The following is an 11,389-nucleotide window of genomic DNA, read 5'->3' as shown; positions in this document are numbered from 1 at the left end:
TTGAGTGACTTTTTCCAGGTGTGTTATTCTACCTTAATTCTGCATGTGAAATTAACATGTACACATTTGAATTTCATTAAGAACACTAGCTAATGTAACTACATGTATTTCGACTAAAAAGGGAAGGCAATGTTATTGCAGACGTTAGACACCCCTCCCCCTCTCTTGGTGCAATAAATACGAACGGTTTTCAAATACAGTAAAGATTTTACTTCGTTGGCTTGTATATGGCCTACATTCTTTATGTTTTAAATTTCATGATGCAAATCAATAACGTGCCTCAATTTTGTGAAGAACACGGATGTACATGTAAGATTCTTAAGTTAGAAATACGGCGTTTTATGCAGGTAACTTTATCTACTGTTCTGAATTGCACACTTTGTTATAAATGTGTCTACAAGACTCAATCATAAATGCTTTCCGTAAAAGTTTAGACCCATTATGGACCAAAACTAATGTTTTTCACAAAACACACCCTTTATGGATGTTTGTTAAATCACACAAGTCATTCATTGCTTTGGACACATGCTTGATAAGCGAGGCGTTGTACATGTCTATGTGTGCAGAAAAATGTTTTCTTGTTCGTCTTTTTATTACAATGCAATCTCGTGAAAACGGCTTAGAAATCAATATCAACATCATTATCATCATCTTTTACTGCATCCTATTGGTCCGGAAAATATGTATGGATATTGTTGCAACATATTTAATTTAGGGATGACAAATACATGTATTCAATAGGTACAATGGTACAATTTTTTTCCCCGAATCAATATGAGTTATCTTTCTTAGAGTAATAACTAGGTGAAAATCTGTGCTTTTGTAACTGAATAAGTTAAACATATCAAAATTATATTTTAAAAAATATTACTAATTACTAATATCAGAAAATCAGGCATATATTTATATTTAAAACTGATACATGTAAGCATCCATTGCCATCAAGTTGCAATACTCATATATATGTTATTGTAGCATTTTACGGCTGTGAAATCCACCGTGTACGATTTCAACATTTTCTCGTGGGATTTGAAGTGATCTAACCAGGAAGTTGGTCAGTGTTACAGGGGCAGAATGTGGTGGGGGGGGGGGGGGTCAGCGCTACTCCTCTTAAACCCCAGATTTATTAAAACTTTGTAGATGTACATGTTCGCAGAAAAATAAATTCCGGTTTCTCCATATTTCTGGGATTGTTGCCTTTCTGAACTTTTGCACATTTATTGAATAAAATACCGGCAGTATTAAGAATTTTGTCATTGCAACCCCTCTTAAGACACCAGCACAGAATTTCTTAAACTCTAGGTCTGAACGTAATAAGGACAAAATTTGGCTGTGATACTACTACAAGTCGATTCAGTGATATATATTCCGATACATTTCATCAATTACTATTTTAATATTTAATCGTAGGATTGCTGAATATATTATAAATATAAGAAATAAGGAATCCCTCTTTGAATATTTTTTTCATGTTTGATATGATCAAATACAGTCTGGCATGATCAAATCTATCAGAAAGCCCGTCGGTCTTTATTGGATTTGATCACACCCGATCCTATTTGATCACATCATAATACTCAAAGAATCATCCCTTATTCCTTAAAAAAATTCCGATCTCATTATTTTTCGGAGTTTTTTCCCCAAGTTGAATCACCAAGCTGACCGTGATTTGATTTCTACTGTAAACAGTTTGTTTATGCAATTCCTCTGCAACCACTTTGTTGTTAATTAGGACAACGTATAGGATATTCCTATACGTTGATTATATACGTATTCCGCAGTGAAAGATTTGACTGAATTTTATCCCTTTATCCTATTATCCTTTACAAAAATTTAGAATATTGAGAATCAAAATTTGTACATGACAACTAAAGTCGTCATATTGCAGATTTTATTTAAAGAAATAAAATATGTCAGAAAGGACACTATTATTTTGTGTATTTAATTAATACAAACTCTGCCATTCTAAATGTGTTGAATTGTCAACTACTGTGAGAGCGAGGATTATGTGAGGCTGCTCACTTGCTCTCTCATTTTACTCATGTACCGTTTAATCGAATCTTGTACGACAATTTCCTTCTTTTACCAGTGTCGGATGTAATTCTATCCTAAAGAAACTAGATTCGAATTGTATCAAGATCATTTAATTACTTTCCGGACTGCAAAATTATTCTTCAGAACATCCCCACAGCCAATTTTTATTGTATTAAGGTATGGGATGCTTCCATGTTGTGACGTATTATTCATCGACGTAAACAATAAAATCAAGTATAATTTTATAAATAGTTTCTTTCCTCAAGTTCGTCATCTAACAGTGTAGCGCAGTGGGCGGGAGAGTTTACTTGTGTTATGACTCAGAATCTCGCAGGAGATTTTACAATTTTTACCTTTCCAAAAATGTTTAAAACGTATTTTTTTTGGTTAAATAATGTGAAAGTATTTATTTATACAATATCCTTTAACAAACCATTTATTTACATTTTTTATTGATATCCAAAATGAAATTTTTAATACATGTACAAGAAATTTATTTTCATACGCCTTATGAATCTTTTCAATATCGAAAGGAATATCTTAAATTCGTTTGCGATACATATCGCAAATGAATTTAAGATGTTCTAAAACGGTATACAACAACAAAAAATACACATCTTATTCTAATGTATTTATTAGGAGTTGAAATGAAATTTTATAGTTGGAATAACTCTTGACCTGTTTATTTTACCAGGAAGCTTGAAATAGATACGTCATATGCTGCACTGCTTACGGCATTCTACTTTTTAAAAATATTTCATATGCCTGCTGCCTCCGTCGGAAAGAAAGGTCGTTTCTCTAATTTACCAATTCAAGAACCAAGCTTTTTATTTTAAACCTTATTTCAAAATGACAAAGAAAAAAGAAGTACATAGCACGATTATCTGGCAGTTTGAAATCGATTTCTTTTTTCTATCTCTTTTTAGGGGCACGTTTACTTAACCAAAAAAGTACATGATTTCGTTGATATCTATCTTTTTCTGTTTCCGCGACTTAGTTTTTCCAATTTGTTGCCATTTATTGCTCGGAGGAAACCCGCCGTGTAAAGATATTACTAGATAAACCGCTAACGAGGAAATCTCTTCACATGCCACGGCAAACACAGTAGACCTCAAGAGACCTCGGTCGCGAGAGAGAGAGAGAGAGAGAAAGAGAGAGAGAGAGGTACGTAGTCGTATGTTTGTTTATAACAAAAGAGAAAGGTCACTGATTTTTTTTAGTATCACACAGTGCAACAATTCAATATTAAAGATAAAATCTATAAATATAATTCAAACAAAACATTGTTCTTTTATTAACGATCCTTTGTTTTGTAATGAACTATAACACTTTTTACATTGCTATTAAGTTATCATAACAAGCTTCAAAAGCTTAAAAACAGAAACTACAACATCATCAAAGGGGGCTTTTAATTGTATATTATAAAATTTATGGTACATTGTGTATTATACCTAGTAAGCATTTTTCCATTCAAAAAGAGAAGTATGACTTTCAATGAGAGCTACAGCTCAGAGGCTTATTCATGTTTTTTAATAAACATCATTCCTTTTTGTTACATGCATGTGTTACTGGTTTAGTATCAGCTTCTACAATAGTACTCTAATGCCTAAAATGGTTTCCGAATTCGATGTATAACCCTTAAACATGGATATATAGTACATAACAATATTAATACTATATTTTATACATATAGCTTTTTTATAGCGCGTTTATGGAACATTTATAACCAGTAAACTTCTAATAAAACAGAAAAATATAGTCAGCTCGTACGAACAGTTCTCCAAAGTACAAGATAATACACACGTGGTTCTCTTGGAGTCTCAAAGCCTGGTACGGCTTCTTAAAGAAAACTACTATACTATATTTTTCCAGAGTACGAGTCTTCTACATTTTTTGATTGTGTCCTGCAGTCTAAATTTAAATTATCAAATATCTCATGTTTATTCCTATGCTGTCCAGTGAAGCACAGTTTGGCAGTTATTCTAAAAAATGATAAAAACACAAGGATGTCATGTATGATGACCAAACAACCCCATTGTCGAAACCCATGACCAATCTCGCATATGCTTTGAATTTAAAGATTTGGTAGTACTGTTCGCCGTACAACCTTAAAGTGGCATGGGAAACCTATCAATATTAATGTGGATAAAAGTACATTATAATAATCAAAATACTTTCACTGTTTTAGAATTTTAAATTTTACAATATTTGACCCCAAAATATGTTTTAAATTTTGTATGGGAAGCCAAGGTAATAAAAGCACCATCGGGATTTGAACTCATGGCTTACGGTTTCGTAGCTAATCCTCTAACCCATTGCGCTCTGTTAGGTAACAATTTTTGGGAAGAAAAAAATATAAAATTATACTTGATTTTAAAAGCTATTTCCATCGAAAGTGTGTCACAACATGGATATGTCACATTTTACCTTAATGGACTCGTTTAGCTTGCGTGGTTTTAACTTGCAATCAAGATTGGGATACACGAAGTAAAGGAACGTGATCAATAGACAAGTGTTATAGATTCAAACGTGACGAGTTATGATAAAAAAAACCCCTTAAATTGACTTGCGAAAATGTGCTCCTAACACGATATGCACTAGCTAATTCAGATTCACTTTCATGTATGATCTCTCCATGATGCTATCGACACATCAAATATTGACCAGGCTTATTTTGTTCTATTCTAAGTTCAAGCAATTTATTGGTGCATGTAAAAGGCTTTGACTGTTTTAAGGAAACCAAGACGATGTTAATTGAATCACATTTTACTCGAAAGAAGCAATGCAGACGTGCATGTTCTTTATGCTAAAGACTTTTCCAGCGTCTCGATATAGTCACTTTATGACCGTCGTCAAATCGGAGCAGACACGAGACATTAAAACTGATGATAAATTTGAATTTTTATCAAATAAAAACGGTTTTGGTGGTGTGTAACGACGAGAGCCACCAATTATACACTTTAACTGACGTCAGGTAGACGGTGGTCTTGTTTGGCACGTGTTGTTAAACAATCTAGTGAAGTAATTAGGACATTAATGGGTGATTGGATGTACTCTAATCATGGCGATTTAATTGATTTTTCGCATCCGAAATATCTTCCTTCCGTGGTCTATAATGCAATGTAAACATTGATAAAGCATATCTTGTTCTATTTTAAAGTCGAACCCATTCATCAATATAATATGCTAAGAAGCTTTAGAAGTAATATAAAGATAATGCTAACTTATATGCAAATGTACTTTAATTTACAGTACAGAATCCCTTGACATCTTATTTTAGCAATATTATTACCTCTTTTCTCTTGGATCCGACACGCGACATACAATGTACTTGTAATACTGAGAGATGTTATAAAACTGCGTTAATATTAGTTTTTTTCTGTCTCAATAGTTTGCAAAAATCACTTTTGTCACTTAAATGAGGAAACTAGAGACAACATGCAACAAAAGCATTTAATAAGTTTATCTCGGTCGACCAAAATATATTTGTAATGTTAAGAATATTTGATTGATAACAAATTGTCATACACCGTAGAATGCAGTTTATTTTAGTAAAATGACAGATCATTCCAAATGCACACATGTCCCAGGGGTAAAACATGTTTCTTGTTTCCTTCACGATTACATCAGAATTAAGAGTATACATGTACATCTACCTTAAAAATAGCACGTCAGGCGGCATCTCTCAGAGATGTGTTATGATGCTATAATTTTGTAATAAAAGACATCATCAGATACATAGAGAACTGAATACGGGAAATGTTTACAGAAAGGTATTGGTGCCAAGTCAATTCCAGGTTTTTATCTTTAAGTCATTTTTAACTAACCATCGCCATGTCTGCTATTGTTGCACTCAGTTTTACTTACCTAATGGAGTTTATCTTAAGGTTACATTATAAGAAAATTTATGCTTTTCTTTCCATTCTAGAGACATGATTAGCCATTTTTTATATCTTTACTCTAGTTATCATACATGTATATGGCTTTCAAGACATGGCGAGTCGGTTTTAATCTCTTTACTTTATCCTGTATAGGACTGCAGTTGTTGTCCTTTCTAAAAGCTCACTTTTGCCGACCGTGTTTGACAATAATACTCGAGTACGCCGCCGAGGTATGTTGTGAAGCAAGGCTCTGAATTTTGTGCGATCTTGTATTATTTTAAATTAACGACTTCAGAGACTCAGAACTGTGAAAGATAATCCCAGTCATAAATGTCTAGGAAATTCCTAGTTTTGGTTCTGGTTGTTGATAATGTCCAGTCGATACGTGATTTTTTTTATGTTTCACTGGCGTTTGTTATTCTTCAAAGCTATGCTTAAATTTCCGGTGACAGTTTTACATAAGCTTTGTCACATATGGTAAATTCAAATTTGTTCAAGTTTTGACCATAGGTGTGAGGATTGGGCCTTTATAGGGAGTTAAGTACATAATAGTAAAAACTCTAGTAAAATATTTCATGAAGAACATTGAGCTTATTCATTGTCAAATTATCGTGAAAGCAAAATAGAGTGTAAAATTTTCAAGTTTGGTTATGTTGTAATCCCTGTGGGCCAGATACTTTAAAATTGGGGTTAGGATTGAATCTTTCTATTCATGCATCAACACCATTTAAGCAATGTGTGTATCATAAAACTCAGATGGCTTCTGGTTATGTCTCGTTAGCCTCTTAATTTAGTTCTGTGCACTTAACAACATAATGAATATATATTTACAATTTCCAGTGTCTCTGTCTGTTATATCACTACGGATTAAATTCATAACGTATAGTTCAAATTGATGCATTAAGGAAGCATATGACGTATCATTGGGGCGCAAGCGGGGTTTGCATTATTATACGGAATGAAAATAACGTAAAAATGTCTATAATTTAAATGGACAATTAATTAAAATTATATAAGTAATAGGGAACCATTCTTTGCATATTAAGAGGTGATCAAATACGTCAGGGATGATACAATCTATCATAAAGCCATTCCCTCTTTGGATTCAATCACCTCCCGACCGTATTAATCGACTAATAAAAATCAAAGAATGATTCTTTAAAAAGAAATGAAGTTGATGTTATAGTATAGCCGACACAGGTGTAAGCGTCTTCATTCGTTTGCGCCTTGTTACCATTTCCAAGGTTTTGAATAAAAATTAATATTAATATTTTTCCTTCGTCATCAATCGAGTCTTCTCTGCTTCTTGAGGCCTCTGGAATCATCATGGAAAGTACACCATGAACAAGTGTTTGTTGTACAGCGTTAACTAATTAAGGAAATAGTCCTCTGTTGGTATGTTTCTGTCATCTGTTGGTATGTTGCTGTCCTCTGTAAGTTGCTGTCCTCTGTTGGCATGTTGCTGTCCTCCATTGGTATGTTACTGTCCTCTGTTGGTATGTTACTGTCCTCTGTTGCTGTCCTCCGTTGGTATGTTGCTGTCCTCTGTTACTATCCTGTTGGTATGTTGCTGTCCTCTGTTGCTGTCCTCCGTTGGTATGTTGCTGTCCTTTGTTACTATCCTGTTGGTATGTTGCTGTCCTCTGTTGCTGTCCTCCGTTGGTATGTTGCTGTCCTCTGTTACTATCCTGTTGGTATGTTGCTGTCCTCTGTTGCTGTTCTCCATTGGTATGTTGCTGTCCTCTGTTGGTATGTTGCTGTCCTCTGTTGCTGTCCTCCGTTGGTATGTTGCTGTCCTCTGTTGGTATGTTACTGTCCTCTGTTGTTAGTCCCCTACCGGTTTCACCGGAGGGGACTATAGCTTTCCTCTGCGTCCGTCAGTCCGTCCATCTGTCTGTCCCACTTCAGTTTTCCACGCTTTTTTTCTTTATGCAATTGAGGAATAATATGAAACTTGCTGAACAGCTTCAAAATGTCAAACTACAGATCAAGTTTACACTTTTGTAGCGTCTGATTGACATATTTTCGAGAAAATTAATTTTTTATATTCCAATTTTTTAATGTTCGGGTTCGTTATCGGGTTCGGTGTGTATTGAATAAACGAGGCCAGTATGTAGTCAGTTATAATATCGTGCGTTACTTGTACCATTCCTTTTCCTGTACCATTTCTTTTATCATTTCTAACAAACAAATAAATTCTGTAAAATAGTGTCAAGCATTGTGTTGTAAATTTAATCGGCATGGTTTTTTTGTATTATTATTACAATCGGGTTCGTTGTCGGGTTGGGTTGTTTATAACTGTTTGGTTTGATTCGGGGTACAGAAGACGGTAAGAAATGATATTGTGCATAACAGTGCATTGTTTTCACAATTTTTTACCAGCGAATACAGAATAGACTTGGCGAAATTACAGGAGATGAAATAAAGAGTATTATTTTACCTATTTTGTATTTAATTTCTATATCAACTTTATAGTTTTAATTTCCTCTGTTCTTTTATCTCTGATTAAAGCATGACATCTCGTTTACAATAGCTCTGAAATAGTTGTGTGCTTGGGAGCTTTCATAGAATAATACAAACCGGTAGGGGACGTGTATTGCTTATGCAATACTCTCAGAATGCTTGTTGTCCTCCGTTGGTATGTTGCTGTCCTCTGTTACTATCCTGTTGGTATGTTGCTGTCCTCTGTTGCTGTTCTCCATTGGTATGTTGCTGTCCTCTGTTTGTTGCTGTCCTCTGTATGTTGCTGTCCTCTGTTAGCATGTTGCTGTCCTCCTATGGTATGTTGCTGTCCTCTGTTGCTGTCCTCCGTTGGTATGTTGCTGTCCTCTGTTTGAGTGTTGCATACATGTATACATATATTTCAAATGACGAATTGGAATTCTGAAACCTTCCAGAAAACTTTTTATTGCTGATTGATTTCTAAATGCAATTTCAGAGTTCATTACAAAGCATTTAGCGTACACTACCCACTTGTATTATTCGTTCATTTTTGACAAAATAAGAATAAGTGGCCTGACGCTAGTTTTCGGTTGCAAATTTCTAATTCCTTAATATTGTACCCTTATTAAGTTTTGTTTGTTTTGCTTTTTTCCTATGTTTCAACTAAGCACCAGTTACTTATGTATGACAACATTTTAGGATGTCCGAGGTGATTTTGCAATGCAAAACTGGCATTATATTAAATATTAAATATATTGAATATTAAATATTAAATACATGTGTAAATTGTGTGCTGTTTGTGATATTAGAGATATGATATGTAAATGATGATGTAATTAAACAGAAAGTAAGTATTTAAGCAAAACATTGGGGTTTTTTAAATAGGAAACATCGAGTGCATTCTTAGCCTGCTCCAACAATGATAATTATATGTAAAAGTGGTGCAGAAGCTATGTACCTTTTAATTGTGAATAAAAAAAAAACCTGATAGTTTTTTTTTATTATTTTTAGAAAAGGTGGGAAATTGCCCATTCCAGTGACGTCATAGAAACACGTGAACTACCGGTATGTTGTCGAACTTCTTGGTACTGGCATATTCCGACAAAATTGGCACAAAAAGGGGACAAAACCAAGACCTTATCAGATATAATTCTTTGATTGAAACTAGGACAGGTATTTTAATAACCCGTCTCATAAAATAAATCTAATTTTTTTTATTTTGCTTAAAATCTTATTAGAATTATTTTAAAAAATAATAAAATCAATGTATCATATCATGTAATTCTCTTGAATATTTCCTAATTAACCAAGAGAATTAATAATGAGAATCAAAGCAAATTATTCATTATAACAAAGGCGTCTCTTCATCTTTTTGACATGTTTAAGTGTTTAAGGATAAAATGTGAAACGTGATTTTGGTTTTCTTTTTTCTATTATCGTATCCAAAATCTAGCCGTGGTATTCTAATTCAGTGAAGAAAAAAGTTGAGTATGTTCCTATGGTGGCAGAATTTGATGAATACAACACTCGAACCAGTCATTTCTGTTTCACCTCGATAAACCTGGATAAAACAAGAGACTTCTGAACTTTAAATGTCACTTGAGTTAACTACAATCCTTCAAAAGATCCATTCAAATGCATATTAATAAAACCAGTACTAAGCGTCATTAGAAAAATCATTCCACTTTACCATGAAGTTTTTTTTAATGACTAAACAGAGAAAATCATGATGATGTAATGCATTTATAAAACTTTGGCGGTCAATCTCATAAACTGCTTTCCATATGTTGTTGCAATTGATTTATTTTTTCATCACATCCAGTTAAATTTTGAATATTATGTCCCAAGCGGCTACGGAAGCGTATTGGGGCCGACTCTTTTTGGATTTCAACTCTTTAACTAACCTTCTTAATTTTTATTGCATTGTCAACATATAAAGTATTGTGACCTCTTATTCATGAAAAATATACTGAATTCTATCTTGTGACTTCTAACTTACATGAAATAATTGACTTTATTGGATTTGATAGTTTTATAGCTTTTGATGTACGAATGAGATTCTATTATTTAGATAAACACCAATAAAAATTTATGCTTTATAGTCATATCGATAACAATGTACTCATTTCCGAAAAAAAATAAATGTTTTTGAATTAACCTTTCCTTTGATGGTATGTCACCTTACTCTGAATTCGAATCTAGCTCTTGACGGTACATGTAAAATGATATTAACAGTTAAAAGCAAATAAAAAAACAAAGACCATTAATACCTGTATTTACAATTCAGTTCAATATTATCTTCTGACATTAATAAATTGGGGGTCCTCTCTTGTAAAAATGCAAAAAGCACAATTAGATAACAACATTGCCGCAATATGATTCCAAGAAATGAAACATATTTATGTCAATATTACTAAAATATATACATCTTTATTGTTCAATGTCAATATTTCTTTCTCTATATGACTTAAACTACGTTTTACTTAGTACTAAGACTATGACTCATTCATTGATATATTTTTTAAATTCCATATTTTATACAGCCGATATTGCATATAGCAAGAAAACTAATCAATCACAATACGGTTATCTAAATCAATATGCAAAATATTTTTGTAGAAATAAAATAGTTTACATGTATATACGACGATAAAAAGTATGACAATGTATATGTTATAACACAACAATTGTGTGATCCTTCTGTTGTTATTCTTTAGACTTTTGAAATCATAAGTCAGTTGGAGTTTTATGATATTTATTAAGCACTGTAATCGTATAGTGGTATAAAAGCAATATATAATCAATCTGCTATCAATCCAAAATCCATCTACTAATTATTAATCAAATCATAAGTATAAAAATCAGTAAAATAAAATAAGCAATTGTTAGAACATCCTTTCGGGTCACAGTTCGTAAGTGACTTATAACGAAGTCCATTGTTAAAGGTTAATTACAACGAAGAGTCTTGCATCCGTTGACCGCTTTCCAAAGTCCAATCATCATCGAGAGTTTTATTCTTCCTGGTCGTTCCG

General features: G+C 33.1%; 1 long non-coding RNA gene across 1 annotated transcript; it reads left to right on the top strand.

Moving 5' to 3' along the window:
* Positions 1-7,406: 7,406 nt before the first annotated feature.
* Positions 7,407-10,535, top strand: LOC136274016 (uncharacterized). The gene is made up of 3 exons (XR_010712271.1): positions 7,407-8,343; positions 9,369-9,530; positions 9,811-10,535. It is a non-coding gene; the product is annotated as an uncharacterized lncRNA (long non-coding RNA).
* The last annotated feature ends 854 nt before the right edge of the window (positions 10,536-11,389 follow it).

Source organism: Magallana gigas, chromosome 3 (assembly GCF_963853765.1).
Source record: "Magallana gigas chromosome 3, xbMagGiga1.1, whole genome shotgun sequence".
Classification (NCBI taxonomy): Eukaryota; Metazoa; Mollusca; class Bivalvia; order Ostreida; family Ostreidae; genus Magallana; species Magallana gigas.
Note: the sequence above shows the minus strand (reverse complement) of the source record. Positions and strands in the feature narration are given on the sequence as shown.